Source organism: Sus scrofa, chromosome 14 (genome assembly GCF_054392235.1).
Source record: "Sus scrofa isolate SSC_HxYL_T2T_F1_AM1 chromosome 14, Sscrofa_HxYL_maternal_Yorkshire_Landrace_v2.0, whole genome shotgun sequence".
Lineage (NCBI taxonomy): Eukaryota > Metazoa > Chordata > Mammalia > Artiodactyla > Suidae > Sus > Sus scrofa.
Window position 1 is genome coordinate 88,083,102 of NC_139396.1, and position 23,894 is coordinate 88,106,995.

A 23,894-nucleotide genomic window follows, 5' to 3' on the forward strand; every position below is an offset into this window, starting at 1 on the left:
AATGACAAAATAAGTATTTATCTAGTTTCGTTTATTTTTGCTTGGAATGGAATGTTAATTGAGAGGAAGTCTTTGGGAAACCAAGTGGCTTCTACAATTGATTGTTAATGGTAGACTATAAAATAAACATAAATTAATATAAATATAACAAAAAGGACTATGACAAATTTTAACTGAATTTACTAGCCTGGGGTTTTAAAGTCCTGGGTTTAGACATGGTTGAAAATCATAATTATGACTGTGTTAGAAAATACATTATCTCTTGTAATTATGGTGTTAATATATCTTAAAACTACAAAGTTTGATTCTGCCGGCTACTGAGTCACAGTTGATTGTAGATATCTTTTGTGAAAATTAAAGCTTTGATTGAGACTCTGAGAATTGGAATAGGGAAATCTGGGTAAGCATGGATAAATTTAAGCCCTCAAATACCACTGAAACTTCCTTCCTTCTTCCCTGTTGGAAGAGTCTGATTTCCCCTTGTTTGAAGACTTATTACATTACCTTAGGCAATCACTTTGAAAACTTTGAAAGGTGATGCTGATTTTTTTTTAAGACTCACCCCCACTCCACATTGTCTCTAGATAGGTAACCAGTGTGGGGTCTTCAACATGCTATAGGGCAACAACTACAAAGTGCAACCCATAGAGAGTAGCTTAAATAGCAAGAGAACTGCATGATGCGGATGATTCAATACTGACAGAAAATTGAAGAAAATGTGTGGGAAAGGATTAGAAGGTTAGATATAGGCCAACATTTTCTCATGAGGTACTTAACAGAAATTCTGGATCCATTGCATTAACTCAAGCAAATGGGAGTGACTTTATTTAGCTGGTTGAAACTGGAATCAATGGTGGTCTACATTAATAAAGTTAAGTTCCTAGAATAGTCTTGATATAACATAGAGGAAGGAATCTATAGGCTTAAGGATAGGAATATTGGAGAGGTTATATGTGTGCCTCTTTCACTATCCTCTCAGAAGAATTGTTGGACATGGCAAACAGGCAATGAGAAAAATATTTCTTTCTATGCTCAGAAAGTTCTCCAGTAGCTGTCCTCTTCAATTCTGAGATGATGTTGGGAAATGTTATCACTGAAGAGGGTCCTCTAATTGTTGTGAGGATAACAGGATCCTGAAGTGGTAGTAGTCAAGTGGCAGCACTTAACTCCCAGAGACAAAGTATGTGTTGTTACAGCAGTGGCTGGTAGGGCCAGCATAGTAATCAGAATGGTTTTACCCAAACATCTCTGGTGGCACCTTACCGATACGCACCTCTGGACTGTAACAGACAGGTAGCCATGTTGTTTGATAACAGAGATCTAAGCTATCAACAGTCATGTTCTCATTCCCAATTTCCAACCTGAGCCAGCTCACAGGGCCCTGAGAGTGGGGGAAATCTAGTTAATTTGATGAAGGATCCTGCAACGCTGGCACAATTAAGTCCTGTAAATCTGCTACTAGCCTTCCTCACAGGAATCTGTGACTATTTATCAGAATTACTACACAAAAGTAAAATACCCAAATATTCAGGACTTACTTCTCACTGGCCCTGAGCCAATTCACATCCCTAAGGACTCAAAAAGCTCTTGAAGTATATCAGTTAGAGTAGGGGCTTTGGAGTTTAAGTGAAAAGTGGAATTTTAACTTAAATCCATATCACAGTTGGCCTAGGAGGTCTGCAAAACCATACTGTACTAATATATATAGTCTTTTTGCCTTTTCTAGGGCTGCTCCCTCGGCATATGGAGGTTCCCAGGCTAGGTGTCTAATCGGAGCTGTAGCCACCCACCTACGCCACAGCCACAGCAACTCGGGATCCAAGCCGTGTCTGCAACCTACACCACAGGTCATGGCAACGCCAGATCTTTAACCCCCTGAGCAAGGCCAGGGATTGAACCTGCAACCTCATGGTTCCTAGGTGTATTCATTAACCACTGAGCCACAACAGGAACTCCTGCACTAATCTTTAAAAGTAAGATTGAAATAGTTTTTTTTTTTTTTCTTTTTCCTTTCAGCCATGCCCACAGCATGTGGAAGTTCTTGGGTCAGGGGCTGAACCTGCACCACAGCAGTGACCCCAGCTACTGCAGTGACAATGGTGGATCCTTAATGCACTGCATCACAAGGGAACTCCTGATTGAAATAGAATCAATCAGCTACTGGCAATATCCCCACATTGGCATCCTTACCTCTGGGGTAAAGCTTTTATGCTAGGAAAGGCCCAGTAGAAGTCCTTAGATTTGCTTCCCCCAAAGAGTAAACAATAATTAATACTACATCCCTGAGATAATTGCAAAGATCAGTGCCACTCTCGAAGCTCAAAAGCTACAGGGCCATTGATTATTTCACATCAACATTAACTCATCTGCTGCGTCCAGGCAGAATACAGATTAATCTGGAATAAAGAAAGTGGATTACTGCATTACTACTGTAGATGTTATCCATGTGAACTCTTTGCTGGAATAATAGTTGGTATTAGCTATTGGTTTGGATAATGTTCGTCCCCTCTATTCTAAATGGCAAAAATACAGAAGCAGTTGGCTTTTATCTATCAGAGACAGCTCTGTATGTTCATCATCTTCATTCAGAGTTGTGTCAACATTCTGGTTTTTGGCAATAAACTGGTCCACAGAAACCAAAGTTGTCTCACAACTCTAGAGGAGAGCATTTAGTCCATTATATGGATGACTCATGCTGACTGGACGACGTGAATAGGAAGTAACAGGTACTTTGGATGCCTTGGTAAAATACCTGATGCTGGAGGGGAAACTGAAGGCATGTCCTCTTTGTGACATGAGTGGCCTGGGAAATATGCTAACTCCTAAAAAATAGAAGATAAATTTCTATACCTTTCATCCTTATCACTAGAAAGGCTTGGTAAGTTTCTTTGAATTTTAAAAGCAACATACAGCACAATTGAGTGTGCCGTTCTGACACATCACTTATAGGTGATGACCTGTAAGATTGCCAGTTTTCAATGGGCCTAGAATAAAAGAAGCTTTGCAGGTGGTCCAGAGTGCTGTGCAAGCTGCTTTGCTCTTTGCACCTTATGACCCAGCAGAGCTGGCAGCTGGAGATGATGCAGGGAGCTCTGACATAAGTGCTAGGAGAATCAGAGTACAGATCCTTAGGATTTGAGAGCCAAGCCACACCCACTTCTGAATATAATCATTCTTCACTTATGAAATGATTCTTAACTTTCTGCTAGGACCTTGAAGAGACTGACTGCTGAAATAGATCACCATGTGAACATACACCTAAGCAGTCCATCATAACTTGGGTATTAGCTCACCCACCACACTGTAAGACTGGATGTTGATAGCGTACTCTAAGATCACAACAAAGAGAAAGAACTATCTATGAGGCTGAAGTCCAGCATATGGTCAAGACTAAACTAGCTGAGTGAACAGCTGGTTCAAGCCCCCAGGGCACCTGATCCTGTTGTTGCCATCTCTCTCTCAAGTCACACTTCTGGTCTTCTTAGAGAGTTCCCTATGACTAGTTATCTGAGGAAGGCATTCCCTACAACTAGTTATCTCGGCCTGGGTCATAGAGGGTTTCACACAATATGTTAGCACCATCTAGGAAGACTTACAATGTTAAATGAAATCACTGTGAGCATATGTAGTCGATATTCCATAAACCATTAGTATAGCTCAGCAGTTTCCAAACTTTGTCCTATAGGGTATCACTAAATAAGATACTTAAAAAAAAATTCTAGTCTAATAAGCTTGAAAATTTTTGAGTAGAAACTTAAAAAAAAAAAAACCAAAAAACCTGCAGGCGTTCTAAAGGAGATAAGATACCAAGATATATTCTGAATTTCAGCATTTCCTAAACTTATATGACCTTAAGACCCCCTTCTTCGCAGAGAATTTCAAAGGAGTAGTGCTTTTCAAAATATGCCTTGGGGATTGTGGTTTTTCAATAATTTCGGCTTTGATAGAATATTTGTTTTGATAGCCAGGAATGAATGTGTTAAATTTTTATATTGACTGAAATGTAAGATATGCTCATCTTGGTTATTCTAAAGGATTACAACTCCTAGTTAAGAAAGGAATTTTAATAGAAAATCCTTGCCATGAAGGTAATGTAGGTGACACTACCCAAAAGGAGCATGTAAATCAAATTTAGTAATGATTTTTCCATTTTGTAATAGGGATTAGGGTTATAAGATCACAGCTCTGTGAATTCAATTATGATATAATGAAATGCACTCATAGAGCTTACAAACCAATTGATTTAGAAAGAGAAAAATATTATAATAAGCATGATATCTGGCACTATGATTACACATTTGGTTATTTAGATTATTAAAATCGTTCTTGGAGTTCCCATCATGGCTCAGCGTAAATGAATCTGACTAGCATCCATGAGGAAGCAGGTTCGATTCCTGGCCTCGCTCGTGGGTTAAGGATCTGGCATTGCTGCAAGCCGTGGTGTAGGTCGCAGATGTGGCTCAGATCTGGCGTTGATGTGGCTATGGTGTAGGCTGGTGGCTATAGCTCCCATTCGACCCCTAGCCTGGGAACCTCCATATGCTGCGTATGTGGCCCTAAAAAAAAAGAAAAAAAATCGTTCTTAATTTCAAAACCGAACGTACCTAATGTTGCACAATGCATTGAAGTTCATGGCAGAATATTTTACTTTCTTTAGAGACACTAGTGGGAAAAAAGAATTGTAAACAAGATAAGGACTTGAGGTTAGGATAAAGAAAAATGAGATCTAATTATAAATGATTTTTTGTTATTAATGAGCTTTTTCTTTTCCTTTTTTTTTTTTGGCCACACCCACAGGACAGAAAAATTCCCGGGCCAGAGAGCGAACCCACCCAAGCCACTTCAGTGACACTGCTTAACCCACTGCACTACAAGAAAACTCTTAACAGACCATATCAACATGTTATATGTAGAAAGAACAAAAAATGATTAACCAGGCCAAACTTCTGAGAACTCTATTAATTTGAGAAGCCCAGGAGTGAATGTGCCTATCAATCAAACTTATTTTAATTTTATCCCATTACCCATCCTTACTACCAAATCCAGCATTTAATGTTCTGTTTGTAAGGGATATGAGATGAAGAGGTGGTAAAGCATACAGGTGTAGCTCGTTTTTGTTTTCGTTTTTGTATTTCCAAGTACCATATCTAGCTCTGTTGCAGCTAATACATATGATTATAGACCGGCTCTTCCCAATCTGCATTTTTTGAGAGATTTAAACTATATTGCACTGAGGAATCCATTGTGCACAATGAATTAACCTCCCTCCTATGCAACAAGAGCATGAAGAACACAGCTAACTATGTCCTACCCTTGGAAGGATTGAGAAAATTGTCCAATAATATTCCTTAGGGCTAATTCTCTAGTGGAACAGTATTGGATAGGTGCTGCTCTAGACTACTGATTCTAAAACACCAGTCAATGAAATCTTTAAAAATTCCTACATATTCTATCTAGTTCAGTTGATCAACAATGAGATTCAAAGGTATGTTTTATAAATATTTCTCTAGGTATTTCTGATGTAACCAAGTCTAGGAGCCACTGCCGTAGATACAAGTGTTGGTTACTAAGATGCCTTATGAAACAAGGGCTCCATGGCCCAAACTGCTCCTGTTTATAGTTAAAAAATAATTATCCCAAGTTTATCAAGCTTATTTTAGCATGGAAAACTTTTTTGCCTGAATATCTGTAGTCATCTTAATGGAACTAAGGTGCCACAGAAGCACTTTGGGAGGTGAGACTCTAGAGAATAGCTGGTGGCACCTATGAAAGTCAACTTTGGTAGAATCTTTTCCAACTCATTTCAACCCAACCTTGATTGCTATTACATTTAGATGTTCATTCTTTGGGGCCTTGGGAAGTTTCTCAATTTCAAGAGTACTTTATTTTTTAAACAGTAAACTCTATCTTATTTATTTTTTCTTTCCTTTTTTTTTTTTTTTCTTTTTGCCTCAGATACAATATGACCACATGGTTTATTCAGGTAAAGAAATTCATAACCATCATTGGCAAAACCCTATCTTATTTATTACAAATTAAGTTCCAAATGGATCAAAGTTCTAATTTTTTTTAACCCATAACATTAAAAGGAAAAAAAATTTTAAATTCTTTAGTCAGGATGGCCTTCTTAAAAGCAATAAAGAGAGGGTTGATAAATTTCATTACATGAAATTTAATTCTTCTGTGCAGAAATTGTCTACATATAACATATACTCATATATGTATATCTATGGCTACATACTCACAACATAAATGAGGAAAATATTGGTAATACACATGCTGGGCAATGGCTATTTTTTTTAACATGCAGAAAACTCATAATTTAATAAGAAAAAAGGCAAATAGAAGAAAACGTGTATGTGAACAGGCAGTTCAGAGTCGTAACTACAAATTCCCAATGAATACTTGAAAGGGGGAGCTAAATATGGTCCAGCCAAAGGTCTTTATGCCTACTGCGCCATCTGCCTAAATCATTCTTTCCCTAGATATCCTTTACGCTCATACCCTGTGAAGCTTTTGCTCAAATGTCACTTTATTATGAGGCATCCCCTCTGTAAAACTGCACCCCCACTGCCAGCATTTCCTATTCCCCTTCCTCACCTTACTTTTCCTCTGGAACTTATCACTATTGGATATACTATATATTCTTCTATTTATTTGGTTATTGTTCATTTCTCCTTATTAGAAGGCAAAATCCATAAGCTCAGGAAATTTTGTCCTTGTTTTTACTGTTATATCCCCTCACTCTAGGCTGGTACCTACCACATAGTGAGAATTAATTATTTGTTGAATTAATGCATGAATAAAAATACGCTCAAGTCTGTAATAAGAGAAATGTAACTCAAAACAATCAGGTTTTCATTTTGACTCTATAATGGCAACTTGTCAACAAACAGTCAAAATGTATGAATCCCTCCCTTGACGCTAAAGTCTATACAGGGGTTTTATTCTTATAATTCAAGAACTAAACTCTTCATGTTTGTCTCTAATCCTAATTATGTAGTTCACATTCTTTATTAATGATGTCACTGATGTCTAGCTCTTGATTCCTCCCCACTCTCAGTGTCACCTCTCATCCAGATGACTTCAACCCCTTTTGTTTTCCCATCTCCAGCCTCGTCCAGTGCTGCACTAGTCAGAAACACAGCTGTGGACCCGCTCCCTTGTTTGGACGCCTATGCGGTCTGTTGCTTGCCACAGCAATCCGTACCCTCCATGAGCTGGTCAGCAGCCCTAGAGTCTACCCTTCTGCACAACCCAAATTCCAGTCTTCTGAACATACCTAGAACTTTCTTCCTTTGTAGTTAGTTGCTTTGTGTTCCTTCATGAGATGGTCAGTTAGGTGTGGGCTACAAGAGGGGCACAGGAAAAGCTTAGGAATATAAGGTGTAATATAATGACTGATCCTAGACACAGAAGGCGTGTCACACCAGGCAGAGTCATGTGAGGAACACCAGGTTTTGGTCAGCAAGCTGAAGACACAAGCCAAGGGAAAGCCAAAACTAGAGCCTTTAAGGGGTTCCCCTGGGAAAGGCAGGCAGGGCAGGGGAAAGAGTTTGGGACTAGCTAGTTAGAATTATTTTGGCGGGTTCTCTGCCTTCATGGTGGTCCCTAGTTGCCTGGCATCTGGTCCTGGGATGATTAAGGCAGAGGAATGTTGCCTCCTAGCGTGTAGGGACCCTTAGGAGGAGGTGGGCTCTGCATTGGTAAATCTGCATGTCAAAGGCCTGCTCCCAGCTGGGTCCTTTGCTCTCTAACAATTGGTTACCCCCAGGAGGGGCAGTTTCTACCCAGCCAGAAAGGTTTGTAAAATGTAAAAACATTGTAACATACAGAAAATAAGCAATATAATACTTCTGCCGATGCTGTTTTCACAACCTACAAAACCTTTTGCCAAACATTCCCTTTCCTCCATATTTATTATTGAAAGTCTACTTAGCCTTTAAAAAACACTCAAATATTAGTTTCCCCTGGTAAGTTTTCTGATTTCTCCCAGCAGGAAACACTATTTCCCCCTGTGCTCCCAAAACACTTTATAATTTTCCATTTACATCTTCCCTTGGTAATCTGTGTACTTGCGTTATTTCACTTCACAGTGTTACCTGTGTGCTGACCCCTGCTAATCATGCTGCATTTGCTCATGTTCAGCCTCTGAAATGAGGATGAAAATGGCCTCTGTTCCTCTCTGTTAAATAACACTCTATAGATGCTGAAGGCAGCTCCTTGGTTCTGCTGCTGGGGTGCTACAGATCAGAGCCTCCTTCTTGCAGAACAATCTTCAGAGTTGCTGAAAAATCAGCCATGGGAGACTTAAAACGTACGAGAAATTTCCACACTCACTTAATCTGAACATCACAGAGGTCGGTATGATGGAAAAACAAGAGTGGTATAGGAACTCTGCAGCTTCGACCACAGGTTAAGGCAGAAAATCAGTTTTTTCTTTTTTTTTAAATGTATAGTTGATTTACAATGTTAGTTTCTTGTGTACAGCAAAGCGATTTAGTTATACATGTATGTACATATTCCTTTTCCTATTGTTTTCCATCATAGTTTATTACAAGATATCGTAATACGCTATACAGTATGTTCGCTATGCTATACAGTAGGTCCTTGTTGGTTATCTTTTTTATATATAGTAGTTTGTATCTGCAAATCCCAAACTCCTAATTTACCCCTCCTTCCCCTTCGCTTTTGGTAACCCTAAGTTTGTTTTCCATGTCTGTAAGTCTGTTTCTGTTTCATAGATAAGTCATATTTTAGATTCCACATGTAAGTGATAACACGGTATTTACCTTTCTCTGCCCGACCTACTTCACTTAGGATGATAATCTCTAGGTCCATCTATGTTGCTGTAAATGGTATTATTTCATTCTTTTTAATGAGTAGTATTCCACTGTGTATATGTACCACATCTTCCTTATCCACTCATCTGTCCATGAACATCTAGGTTGCTTCCATGTACTACAGGCTATTGTAAATAGTGCTGCTATGAACACTGGGGTGCATGTATCTTTTCTTTTTAATTTTATGGCTGCACCATGGCATATGGAAGTTCCCAGGCCAGGGATTGATTCTGAGCTACAGTTGCAACCAATGCCACAGCTGTGGCAACACCAGATCCTTTAATCCACTGTGCCAGGCCAGTGGTCAAACCTGCTCCTCTGCAGCTACCTGAGCTGCTGCAGTCAGATTCTTAACCCACTGTGTCACAGAGAGAACTCTTGCATGAATATTTTTGAATTGTAGTTTCAGAAAACCAGTTTTTACATCATCCTTCACCTAGCTTGCTTTATGATTGATCCTATGAGATTAATTCTTTTGGTCTTTCTGGAGACAGGACCTAGCAGGAAACGTGTCAGGATGTAGATGTTATGATATTCACCTCATGTGGCCTCTTCTATCCCAGCTCTATTTTTTTTTTTCTTTTTTTTTTTGGTTGCACTTGCAGCATGTGGAACTTTCTGGGCCTGGAATCAAACCCAAGCCATGAAAGTGACAATGCTGAATCCTTAATCACTAGTCCACCAGGGAACTCCTTACCCTAGCTCTTGAGCAAGAACACTGTGCCTATTGCGAGATCGGAAATATTTGATTTTTTTAAAGACTCATGGGAAGTAGACATGTACTCAAAGTTACATGCTAGATCTCATGCCCTTTCCTTCCAGCCCAACATTAGAGGGCTCCATAGTGTGGGCATTCCCAGGGCACACAGGCCTCCAGGATTGGTGGGGTAAAACTCATTTGAGTAACACTGAACATGGTTTGTCACTCCAGACACCTCATTCCCTAGATGTGTCCTCTTTCAGAAGCTTTCCCAGTGGTGTGTTAATAAATGTTTTATAACTAACTGGCTTGGGGCAGGGTAGGGTGAAGAAGGCCCTGATTTATATCATTTGCCATTTTAAGGTATAAATGCTCACATGGTCAATTTCAAGCTATGAATGTGTGGACCCTAAACAGGGTGCTGGGAAGAGAGGCCCACCTCAGGCTCTCTTTAACTGACAGGAACTGGATTTAGCACACTTCTGCGTTCTGTCTCCTTGTACAATTGATTCTGTCTCCAAGAAATAACTGTGCGTCAATTCTAGTCATGGACACTGAATTCTCTCAGGAAGCTCCCCAGCCTCCATGCAAACCAGTGGGTATACACTTGAAAAGTGGGAGTGCTTGTCATCACTGTTGCCTATTATGCATGTCCGGTTATGCCCTAATCTCAGCCCTTATCCATTTGAGAAATACTGTTTCACACATGGCTAGTGTTGACTAAATAGATACTGAATGGTATTAAGTACTGATCCTCCCACACCTAGCCTTAAAAATCTCAAAGTGGCTTTTGTTAAAAACTGATTTATCATAAGCATATCTGCCATTTAAAGAAGTTGTTTAAGATAAACTTCCTTAAGATTGCTGAGCCCTTCTGATATCCTTTCACAAAATGCTTAAGTGGAGATTACTGTAAACAACAAATAGAATCAGATTATGACTTTTTAAATAAACTACAAGATGAAAAAATTTATCTGTTAGTAACAAGTTGGGAGTCAGTTTATTACTCTTAAACTCTGTGTGCATGTGCGCATTTGTGTGTGGGTGTGTGTTGGTGGGGTAACTCCCTGAATATCTATCCACAGTTCAATTTATTAGGGACATTATAACATGCCATTCTTCTAACTTCTCAGCAAGTTTCAATAACTGGCTTATAATGTCAGGGGGAGAAATGAGGTTCCTTTGTATTGATGGTTTGGGGGGGTGTCTCTCTTTTGCCTATCAGAGACTAAGACAGTGTGAAGCTGGATGTTATGCCTACCACTGGGAATCATAATTAGAACTGGGGAAAAATTAAAGTTCTGATGTTTTTGCACTAGAAGTGCTTGCCATAGAGGCTTACTTAGTTACAGCCCCATTCTGCTGGCATGTATAGAATGATGGTGATGCTGCTGAGGTTACTGTGAGTAAGGGCCAACTCCTAGGTGAGGGCTGACTGGAACCAATCACCAGTTCTCAATGGGTAAGTGGTAGTTACTGAACAAAGTTTCATGAAAACCAGTACATTTTTACATTTGTGTTTTTCTGGTAATAAGAGAAAAGATTCATTGTAGGAAACTTAGAATGTACGGGGAATCATAAAATCATCCCAAATCTCAGAAAGAGCTACAATTAACATTATAAATAATAGTTTATATGAACCTTGTCACTAATATTCTTAATGACACTGTACCATTCTATCATATGAATCACTGTAGCTGATTTAACTCTATTATTCAACAGAAGAATGATTCCACTATGACAGTAATAATTTGAACAACCTTGTATCTAAATCTTGTTTACTTCTTCGATTAAGATGGAATTATAAATGTAAAATTTCCAGTTCAAAAAGTAAAGACATTTTTAAGGCTCTTGTTTTATAGACCTCAAATTGCTTTTGAGAAAGGCTTTAACAGAACTATATATCCATGAAATTTTCATTTTTTTTCCCCTAAAAACAAAAAGATGGTGAAGGCCCTCTTTATTTTAAGATATATAGTATAACATAATATAAATAGAGTGGAATATACCCCTATGAAGTTTTTACCTTAAGCTTTACAAGCCACAAAACTAAAACTCTCGAGAGAACAGGAAATGCTAGCTTGATGACACTTTATAAACAATCTCTCATCACTCACTACCAAAGTGCAAGCTGCCAAATAGGAAGGAGAAAGAGACATTGGCAAAGTTTCTAGGGCTATGCAAACACTCAGCTAATTTGGATAGCTTGTTGGGTGGAATTTCTGTGGTTATTTTTCTTTCTGCTGTAATACTAAGCATAAGGTATCTGACAAACAAGATGTAATATGACAAATAAGGTGTGGCCTCAGGTGTATTCCTGAATGAATGGCTGTCACACCCGTCTTCTAAGTAGGTGGTAATAAGGATTAAGAGTCTAATCCTATAATTTTGCTGCTGTTTTTATTTATCATGTAGGGCATAATTATAGTGTTTCCCTTTTAAATGTTTCTTAATGTGTTTGGCCAAAGGGGAAAACCAAAGCAGTTGGTATAAGTCAAGTGTTTCACCATCTGTCTCTATCACATTCCCTGGTTGCAGTTCCAGCAGCCCTGCTTGGGTGGATTAATTTTTACCAATAGGTCAACAAACCTACTGATTTTGGCCAACATCCCCAGATCCTGAAAAACACAATGGCTTCCCACCCCTCTACTTGCTCTTTCTTATTACTTATGAAATTATTTTAAAGTAGTAATGCTAATAGTGAAAATAGTCCTGCTCTTAAGTATCCTTCCAGGATTTTCTTCTATGCAAAAGCATATATATATGTGTATATGAACTCTCAAAAAACAAACTCACATAGAGCAGTCTACATACATGCATACTGTTCTTAGTTCTCTTTATAATATGTCCTAAAATCTCTTTTCTTCTCTATCTCCTTTTAATAGCAATATAGTCTATGTATATACCATGTTGACTTTTTTTAAACCAGTCTCCTATTGATGAATATATTCTGCTTTTTATGGGTTCGATTATTGCCGTAACTGTACATCCAAGAATTCTTTGGGAGTGTATGTTTATGATGAATTTCTAGATCTAAGGGTATGTGCAATTAAGTAATCTTTCAAAAATAAGGACAAGACAAAACAGAGAATGTGATTCTGGATTAAAAATGAAGTAAGAATGGGTAACATTTTAAGGAGAGTTTCATAAAAAAAAAAATCTGATAAATCTTCCATTCTACATTTTGCCATTTTAACTGGGGAGGCTTACATGAATTCATTTGTTCTTCTTCTTTTTTTTTTTGTGGTTGCTTCTTAAAACTTTCAAAATCTATTTTCTAAAATTATAGCTGATTTTCAATGTTTTCCTCTTTCTTTCTTTCTTTTTTTTTTTTTTTTTTTTTTTTTTTTTGGTCTTTTTTGCCTTTTGTAGGGCCACTTCCTCAGCATATGGAGGTTCCCAGGCTAGGGGTCTAACTGGAGCTATAGCTACCAGCCTACCCCAGAGCCACAGCAACGCGAGATCCAAGCCGCAACTGTGACCTACACCGCAGCTCACAGCATTGCCGAATCCTTAATCCACTGAGCAAAGCCAGGGATTGAACCTGCAACCTCATGGTTCCTAGTCAGATGTGTTAACCACTGAGCCAGGACGAGAACTCCTTTCTTTCTTTCTTTTTCTTTTTCTTTCTTTCCTCTTTCTTTCCTTTCTTTCCTTCTTTCTTTCTTTCTTTCTTTTTCTTTCTCTCTTTCCTTTCTTTTCTTTCCTTCTTTCTTTTCTTTCTTTCTTGCTTGCTTGCTTGCTTGCTTGCTTTCTTTCTTTCTTTCTTTCCTTTCTTTCTGTCTCTCTTTCTTTCTCTCTCTTTCCTTCCTTCCTTCCTTCCTTTTCTTTGTCTCTCTCTCTCCTTCCTTCCTTCCTTCCTAGTACTCAGTGCAAACAGAGACTTCAATAATGATATCAACATCCAAAAATGATACTTAAGGAGTTTCTGTTGTGGCTCAGCAGGTTAAGAACCCAACTATTATCCATGAGGATGCGGGTTTGATCCCTGACCTTGCTCAGTGGGTTAAGGATCCAATGTTGCTGTAAGCTGAGATGTAAGCCATAGATGTGGCTTGGATCTGGCATTGCCGTGGTTATGGCGTGGGCTGACAGCTACATCTCTGATTCAACACCTATCCTGGGAATTTCCACATGCCACAGGTGTAGTCCTAAAAAGAAAAAACAACTCAAAAAAATTTAAAAAATGACACTGAAGAAAGGAGATTTGATGTAGAATAAAGAACAGATCCGGAGTCCTATCATATAGTTGGTCACAAACATACATTGTGAGCTTAGACAAATCACCTGTTGAGATCTTAGCTCTCTGTCCGTAAAAACAAACTGTTGGAAAATCTTTATCTTTTAGAATGGTTATATATGGGATTTGCTACCACCAAGGCTTCTAGTAGTTATATGTTCATGAGCAGATGCTGATCAAACCTGGAAGTCATGGCCTTTTGAACATGGGCTCTGTTGGGGAGTTCGGCCTTTGCCCAGATTAGCACTGCTTAATACTGAGGGACAAATGTGTTTTAGGAGGACATTTTTCATGTTCCCCATGTTGTCTTTGTGATTTGGCCCCTGATGTATGTTCATCAGCTCCAAGAGGAATTTGAGCCAATGCTCTACTTGACTTAACCCTCAGAATCTTCCTATCAAGGAACAGTCTTAGTGATGACAGAACGTCAATACTGCTCCTATGCTTTGAATAACTTTGGTCTTTTCCATCTTGGAGTCTGATATCTAGAAAGTATTTCACTGAATGGGTACCTTGGTATTCACAAATCTAGCACAGAAAGATTGACCACTGACATTTTCTGGATTTTCTTTCTAAATCCCTCACTTAAACAAATAATTTATATTGTAAAATTTCTTACAAAACCTTTTAGACCATTGTGAGTAAAATTGGTACTTCCATATTTTCAATTTCATGCGGTGTTGGGTATTGCTATTATTTGTTGAATGCTCAAAAAACAATAGCACCTATTACTATTATAATGAAAGAAGGTAAGCAATTTTGCAGTAGCAAATCAAGACACAGTTCAGGGCCTAAAGGCTTTCAACTATATCAGTAAGACTGAAGAGAATATAAACAGGAAACACAACTTATTTATCTCAAATAGTATTAAAAAAAATCTGTTCCCAAAATATTTTATTGTAAGTTCTAAATTCACACTGAGACCTCTTCCAGTACCTCCAAAAAAGGCATTTATTTCTACCTACTTTTCATTCTCCATGAGATTTAGCAAATCTAAAGATCTGTCCCCAGCAAAACCACTCCATTGGGTTTCCCCTGAAAGCCTGGATTACCAGGGCAATCAAACCAAAAGGAAGTACAAGTTCACCCAATATGTGGGATGTTCCTTGTAGGACCTACTGTCTGATATTGCTAAGTTCATCTTAAACCTCTTTGAGGTGGGATTAAAAACTGAGGGTGAAGGAAAAGGCTAGGAGAATTCAAAGAGAACCAATGAGTTACTAACGAGTTTAATGAGCTCTTGGAGTTCCCTGGAATTTGAGTTTCTGAAATGAATTCCCTCAGACAGTAGACAGATGACTTAGCAATTCTGGCCACTGAGGCAGGCTGAGTCATCTAAAGTCAGCCGAATTACCTGCTTTCAAATCTGTTTGATAAGAATTGGGGCTGGTTGCGTATTTCTGTCTCTTTGATTGCAAATGGTAAGCATTTAAATATATGGAAAATATGATGTCCTTAGGAAAAAAACAGATATTGCTCATGTACAGATGGACCGCATTAATGAAAGTGGATTAGTAATTGTTTTAGTTCCTGACAATAAAAAACAAAACAAAACAAAACAAAAACCTGCTCTGAACATCTACCTCACTGGATTCTTTACTCACCAGATAAACCAAGTGATACTTGGTGAGAATGTAGATAAGAATTTAAGAGACTAGACAGCTGACTCCACAGAGCCATAAAACTGGTTCCAGGGGACATCCTGAGATGTCATTTGCAGGGTTTGCTTTTAAAGTCTGAATGTTAATCTGGAAACCACACACTGAGTAGAGAACTTTCCTATTCATACTTCTATTCAGTGAAAAAAGATGTTTCACAATGAAGGAATTTGAAAGAAATCAGCTAATTTTCATTGGAAATACTGAGGAAGAATTTTTGGGTTCTCAGTTCTCTTGTCGCTTGTGTTTTAATAGCAGTGTTTTGGTGGTGGGTTTTTTTGTTTGTTTGTTTGGTTGGTTGGTTTGGTTTTTGTCTTCTAGGAGCATGTAATTTAGTGGAGGCAGGTTGGCCTAAGAGAAAGAATCCAGGTCAAGGAACATGAAGATTCTTGGGCCATATGACCCAGATGAACATCCAGGCCTTTCTAAGCCTCAGTTTCTTCATCTGATAAATGAAAGGGTGTGTTAGATTGGTGTTCCCACACATGCGTGAACATGAGGATCACCTAGGGCACTTCTTAAAACTACAGATACTACCTCACCTCACCCAAGCCTATTGAACCCCAAACAGTAGGGCAAGGCCTGAGAATTAACTTTTTAACCAGCACCTAAGGTGATTCTTATATTTAGAAAAATTAGGGAAACACTGTACTAGATGATCAGTAAGAGATCTTTCAGCTCTAAGATTGTTCAAATGATCTTTCAAAACACCAAACCTTTTAAAAAACAAACCAACAAACAAAAAACTCCCTCAAAACTGGGGAGGTAAGGGGCAAATGAGAAACAAATCAAGATAGGTTGTAGGTAGAAAAGGTATTGGTGGGGCTAGTCTGACTCTAAATTATAAAGCATTAGAAGACGTTTTGGGGACACAACCTTAGATACTTAAGGACTGCGTGTTGCTCTGGCTCTAAATTACCACCTCCTAAGTGCCTGATCAACTTATTCACCCTAAAGTTTATATAGCTCAAGAGCCTCTTTAAATTTTCTTTCCAATATATTAACAAGTTCTGAAGCCAATGGAATGGAGGCATCAAGAATGTCAAAAAGCAGGGCAAACACTAAATTCAGGAAATGATGTCACCTATCCAGAAAACTACACTGAACTGGTTTCACATGAGGCAGAAGAGTCTGCCTCAGTGTGAGGATGGTGGAATAGGACATTAATCACCCAAGAGAGGAAGTTACTAATAATCAGAACAAAATTAATGTCTATATTGTAGAGCACAAACTCATTGAGCAGTTTTGATCTCGTCTGTAAACCCATCTGCTAACAAGAGACATTGGAATAAACTTGTTTAAAAGAGCAAAAGTTCATAAATCATATATTCATTCCTTCATGTACTCAACATTATTTATTGAGGATATTCATTTATTCATGTATTCTACACCACTTACTGAGTCCTCCCATGCACCAGCCTCTATTCTAGGTCCTCCCAATACAGCAGTGAAAAAGAAGGGCTCCTGAGTGTATTCTAGATGTTCCAGAACTTGTATTCTAAAAGGTGAAGGGGTTCAGAATAAGCTACCCAAAATATGCCAGTCTGGCATAAAGATCATTTTGTACTGAATTAAGAAACAGCAGATACAGGTAAAAAGCTCTTTATCTTTCCCCATATGTCTAAAGGCAGGTTATAAACTCCCTTTGTAAAGATGTCCACTCTCCCCTCTTCTGTACCAGGAGGAGCAAAACAGCCTTTATAACCTGAGATGGAGATAGCACCAAAATGAACCTGCACAAACAAACTTTATTGAAATAATTCTAATCGTCCATTAGTTTCCCCCATATATCTGCTTTCTCATAATTTATTGCTCCTAACCCCCTAAACTCCCTTTCCTTTGTTTTGTCACTGTTTTACACAGTTATTGCTTTTGTTAAAACGGCATATATGCCCCTGGATCTAACTGCTTTTTTGGGATTCTCACTTTATTTCCTGAGGCCTTCTCATATGTGTATGAAATAAACCTTTTTGTTCTGTTAATCTATCTTTTGACAGTTTAATTTCCAGGACCATGGGTACAGAACCTATAAGGGTAGAGGAAGAGTCTCCTTTTTCCTTCCTACAAGACCACATAGACAATAAATAAATGAACAAATAAATAGAACCATTTCAGATGACGGTAAGTGATATGATGGAAACACAATAGATAAACCATCTTAAAGCATGAATGTGGGAGTTCCTATCATGGCTCAGTGGGTTAAGAACCTGACTAGTATCCATGAAGATGTGGATGTGATCCCAGGCCTTGCTCAGTGGGTTAAGGATCTGGCATTGCCACAAGCTGCAGGGTAGGTTGCAGATGCAGCTCTGACCCCATGTTGCTGTGGCAGTGGCACAGACTGGCAGCTGCAACTCTGATTTGACCCCTAGCCTGGGAACTTCCATATGCCATGGGTGCGGCCCTCAAAAAAAGGAAAAAAAAAAAAAGTGATTATGAAGGTGAAGCATGTAGCCTACCATATGGGCCTTGCTAAGGAGATTTGGAAAGGACTGTAAAACATGACCTTCTCTACCTCCAGATGAGTATGTGTCTCTCTGTCTGGTGGGTGAAATAACAGGCCAGAGAGGACAAAGGACTTACTCCAGGAATGTTGAGACTGAAGGCCAGGTTTCCTAGTGTTTGGAGGTAACTCTTTTCCTAGTAAACTTTACTTCTGAATAGAGGTTTTATTTTTGCCTCACAGATAGATACCTTAGAAGTATTTCTCTGTGTCCTTTTATATTGTTGCTCTCTGGGGTTTAAGTGCTAAAATAGGGTTAGAGATCGGGAGCAGTATAAAACTCTCCATACTAAGTGCTGGGGAATATTAGCCAATTTTTAAAAGATTAAGGGACAACAGCAAGCCAGTAATACTGAGGACTTTTAGCCTTACCTGACAAAGACTATGGGAAAATGGTTTGTTTCTAATGAAGGAAGATCCGGAATGGTCTGATCACCAGAAACTAACACAGTCCCAATTCTCAGCCATTCTGTTAACTAGCATGAAAGTTCTTTTTTACCATGGACTTTTACAGCCACTTTTCCATCCAGATTCCTGGCAATGCTTGAATCCTTCCACAGCAAGAAAACAAAGAAACTCATTTCTTTTCAAACATATTGACTCAGTCTACTCTGTCCTGTTTCCCTAAGCCAAGAGGATGAATGGTATGCCCAAACACAATGCTGTTTTTGAAATATTTAACAAAAGATTAGTTGTATCAAAAACGATTTTTCAGCATTAGTATAAGACAAGCTACTCATTCTAACAGTCCTATGGCATCTGGCTTCCTTTTCCTTGATGCTTAGAAGGTAGGATTTTACAAGAGGGTCATGGATATAATTCCTCTTTGGTGTTTGCTTTTCCATAGTGTAATACTTTAAAGCTATAATTCTTGCTTTACCAGCCTAACTGATACACTAGTCTGAACATCGAAATTCACTATACACACGTAAAGGAGTCATCGCCATCTGGTGTATTAGAGAAGATACTACAATTAGCATATTCCCGGCAATTCTGCCAGGCAAGCAGCCAGACCCTAGGAATCTTCTAGATATATATGAAAGTTCCAAGGGCCACACAAATCTAGTAGAATAAAATCTTAGTTAACTGATACTAAAATAACCAAAATACTTGATTAAATTATCACTCTTATGGTGACCGAAAAGAAGCCACAAGCAGAAACAAGGACTATGACATAGTTTGGGAAAATCTATTCAATACTCTGTGATAGCCCATATGGGGAAAGAATCTGAAAAAAAATGGATATATATGTATATGCATGGCTGATTTACTTTTCTGTATGCCTGAAACTAACACAACATTGATAAGTCACTATATGCCAGTAAAATGTATTAAAAAAAAGAAGCCACAGGATACTACATTTTATATTTAGTGGGAACAAAAGCAACTGGCAACAAAATAAATAATAATTGAAATTTGGTTAAGTAAGAAAATTTTAGAGTATGTTCAGGTTATTAATAATAGCACATAAAAATATAACATTAAGAAGACAAATTTTGATGCCTTACAAGACTTTAGCCATTAATTAGTTTCACTGCTTCTTAAGACAGAATGATTGTCATCAATCAATTTTTAGTCAGTAGGAGATAAATATTTCCTGAAGCATTCTGAATTCTGCCTAGCACTCTTGATGACCAGCATCACTGTACTTACTGAGTTCCTACATGTTGAGAAGTACCAATTTAAAAAAGAGTCCTTGCTAAAAAAACAGCTAATTGAATCCTAGTAAGATCCAGTCCCACAGTTGGTCACTTTGTGCCAGATGTGACTAGGTTGATAAAATAGTTACAATAGTAGTGTTTCTTTCATAAGTTGGTTAGGAAGGTTATGTGCCAAGTTCAATGCATGGTATATAAATGATGCTGAAAAAATGTTGCTAGTACACGTACACACACACACACACACACACACACACACACCCAAGCATTTCAAACAAGTCCTACAAGCAGAGGATCTTCTCACTTCAAACTCTCTTATAAACTCTAGCTAAGAGGGAGAGTCAGATTGCAAATTGAAATGTATATATGAAAAATCTGTTCTCTGCCTAGTGCTTTCAGAATTAAAGATCATTTTAGATGGTTTATTTTAAAAAGTCTTCTTCAGTCTATACCCATAGATACAAACATAGGTATCTGTGGGTGTTTTGGGGGCTAGGATTGTGTGGAGGCAGGGAAATGCTGAATTCAGTTAAGCAACTAAATTTCTTGCAACTGGCTGTTTTGCAACTAATAATTTATAAATAATGGTTTGGCTTGAATTTAATTTTTGTTTTAAACATGTAGTCTGCTGACAGTCATCTAAAAAAGTTGATCTATATGAAGCTTTAGGGTAACTTTGTTATGGTTTTCTTGCTTTCTGGAAGATCTATGCATGTCATAGTATAATTGTCAAATTTTAAATAGGAGATCAATTTTCTATCCTAAGAGGATTTGAGAATAAATAGACATTTTACTTTAATTAATTAATTAACCTCTTCCTGGCCACACCCATGGCATATGGAAGTTCCCAGGGCCAGAGACTAAATCCAAGATGGAGCTGCAACGCCAGATCCTTAACCCACCGTGCCACACAGGGAACTCCTAAATAGCTATTTTAAACCTTTCTTAGGAAGGGGTTGCATAAGCAAATGAAATGATAGATGCTGACAAGGTTCAAAGGGAATTTTAAGAAGTTATATTTTCATCCCCAGCTATGTTTTCCAGTAAGTTAACAAACAGCGAGATCATTTAGGTGAGATGTACTCATAAACTTTTTTCATTCTAAATTTACATATGGGGGTGTGTATATGTGTAATTCAAATGTTGTGAGACTGATAGCAAAGGCAGTTTTCTGCAAAAGGTCTCTCTCTGGCTTCTTCAATTTCTTTTGAAATTCAGCAGGAATGTGTACCCTGATAAGTATATTCTTCACCACTAGGGGGTGACAGCTGATAATGAATCAGCTTTTCTTCAAGGGAAACCAACTACTGGCTTGGTTCTCTAGATGTCTGAAAAATGTTTCTTCTTTACTGATTGCCTGGTGATGTTTGGTTTTATGTATTTTGTTTGCTGAACATGCTGCACCACCCAGTGCCATACCTTTTTTTGTATATAACATGGGCCTCATGGAAGGACATCTGGTGATGGACGGCTTTGTAACTTTCTAGTAACTGCCTGGAAAATTAGTTAACAAATAGGAATATTTATTCATTCACCCATTCATTTAATAAATATTGAGAGTTCACAGGCCCTGTTGCAAGCACTGAGAATACAATGGTGAACAAGAATATAATATCTGTTCTCATGGAGATTTTATTGTAGGGGGAGATGACAAAAACCAGGTAAACAAACGCATCCTTAAGATAATTGTGAGCCTTGACAAGATAGGTGAAGGAAAGAAATTTGAGGGTGAAATACAGACTCACTGGAGTTAGAGAAGAGATACTACATCAGCTCAAGTACTTCTTTATCTACAGCTCTGCTATTCTCTGCCTAATCATCAGGTTCCAGAGACACATCATGCTTTATTTTTGCTGTTTTCCTCTTGCATAGATTCTTGTAAAATTCTTAATAACTCAGCATTTTGGTGCCTTGGGAGTTTGGAATATCACAGATGGCTGGTTTCTAGCACTATCAGTACACCTTTCACGGATGCTTGGAAAGCTTTGTTAAAAGAGGCAATTGAATGGAAAGAATATACCTCTTTCCATTCTGCATTACAAAATGGAACGTACTGTAACTGACTAGCTTGTATCCATTCTATTTTGGGACACTTCTTAAGAAATACTACACATGCACACATTTCAAACAAAAGATAGTGTTAATTTAAAAAATCATTTAGCATGGAAAATAAGAAAATTCTCCTAATGTTGATATCAATATTGGGTAAGACTATAATCTTGCTATTGATACTGTACATTTTCTAGTCATTACAGATCATCAAATGTTGGTTCCTATTTTTAAATTTCCTTTCTTACTTGAAAGGCCTTTCCTTTTTATCCTCTATCAATTTAAGACTGCATCATCTTTCACCTGGGTCTGTCTCTGTCTCTCTGTAAATATTCCGGCATCCCATGTGTATTCTTTCCTTTTCTTTATTCCAAAAGCACAAATATAACTGAACAACTGGTTAAATAACATATCCTTAGGGTTTTATAATCATTTCATCTCTGGTGGAAAAAAAAATGTTGATCCCTTCCTTTCCCAGCCTCCTTTGCAGCTAGGAATGAGATATGTGACCCAGTTCTCACCAATGAGATGTAAAGGGAAATATACTGATATTCTATAAGAAAGATACATTCTCCATGTCAAAAGGGAAAAGCTGTATGTGGAGGGTCTCTTATGGCCTTGGCTCTTCTGTTGTTCTTTCTTTGAATGACGTTTATGAAGGATGTAATGTCTGGATTTGCAGAACCATCTTGTGAACAAGATGTAGCTGCTCAACTAGCTTTGGAATGGACCACCTTCCAGCTTTTTATTATATCATTTAATTTAAGTTAATGCCTTTATTATTTATACCATTATTAATTTGGTATACTGTTCCTGGGAGCCAAAGGGACTCTAGCCAACACAGTATGAATGTTAAAGTCCCTCAAAAACATCATCTCACTTTCAATTTTGATACTCCTGAGAACCTGGTCCAGTGCTTAACACAAAGAAGTAGCTGAATAAATATGTGCAATCCAGATGCTTTTTTTCTTTGTTTTGTACTTTCTCCCCCACCGAAGAACTTTTCGAAAATCAGTATTAGATACTTATTTAAAAGCCTGCTAAACTGGTATAAGAAACTTTCCCTACAAGGGTCTGTTATAAGAGATGTATATATGTCACAGTGTAGCTTACCCTCACTTTGCCATGGCCAATTTCAATGATTATGAACTTCATAAATGCATACTTTTTAGAGGGCAGAGGGCTTTCTTTCTCATCTTTCTATCTACCAGTGCCAGTCCTGTGCCTTGCAGAGAGTATACTGACAACGGAAAGTGGGGGAAGAGAGGAGGGAAGAAAATTAGAAGCAGGAAAATGCATTTGGCTACTTGAAGAATATGGAATAGATAACTGTAAATTCGTTGAACCATAAATACTGCCTTATTCATCTGTGCATCTTCTATACTAGTATTTCTAAAAATGTAGTCTGATCATTCGGAATCAACTGGAGCTTTGCTAGAAGTTACATTCCTAAGCTCCACTCCAGAACTCCAGAGAGAAGATCTCTGAAAGTAGGTCCAGGGATCCATGATTTTACTCACTTGCAAATTACTGTTCCAGTGTCTAGCAAAGCATTTTGTATACATTATATATTCAGTAAATATAGAGTGAGTAAATGAATGATGTAAATACAAAACAATTTCTCACACACACACAAAACTGAGTTCCCGTTGTGGCGCAGTGGTTAACAAATCCGACTAGGAACCATGAGGTTGTGGGTTCCCTCCCTGGCCTCGCTCAGTGGGTTAAGGATCTGGCATTGCCGTGGGCTGTGGTGTGGGTTGCAGACGCAGCTCGGATCCCTTGTTGCTGTGGCTCTGGCGTAGGCTGTTGGCTACAGCTCCGATTAGACCCCTAACCTGGGAACTTCCATATGCTACGAGAGCGGCCCAAGAAAAGGCCAAAAGGCAAAAAAACAAAAAACCAAAAAAAAAAAACCCCCACAATTTCTCAAACTCAGATCTAATCTCTAAAGTTATTCTTTTAAAACCTAATGTTTATTTGATGAGGCAGAGTATTTTATTTAAAAAGTAGAAAATTCCCCTTTTTAAGAGGGCAAAAAATTTTCTTTGACAATCAAGAAGACAAACTATTAAATGATTCACTTGGTCTCAAATTTAAATAAGTTGAAAGCAAGAATAAGATTTCTTTTAATACTTAGGCACTTAGAAATGAAGATAAACATTCTAGGTCCCCAGTCCCTTAAATATTCCTGTCTATTTTTCTATGACACTTTTCCCCATGTACTCTTCCTCAGAACCTAA

General features: G+C 38.1%; 2 protein-coding genes and 1 non-coding gene across 3 annotated transcripts in view; 1 reads left to right on the forward strand and 2 right to left on the reverse strand.

Annotated features, from left to right (window-relative positions):
• The window catches only part of ZNF365 (zinc finger protein 365), an 831,894-nt gene that overhangs the window by 41,289 nt on the left and 766,711 nt on the right, over window positions 1-23,894 (forward strand). The window lies entirely within an intron of this gene.
• Window positions 1-23,894, reverse strand: part of LOC146396841 (uncharacterized) — a 221,025-nt gene that overhangs the window by 31,638 nt on the left and 165,493 nt on the right. The window lies entirely within an intron of this gene.
• On the reverse strand, window positions 5,946-6,012 carry LOC146396842 (small nucleolar RNA SNORD36). Its single transcript, XR_014828488.1, has one exon. It is a non-coding gene; the product is annotated as a small nucleolar RNA SNORD36 (small nucleolar RNA).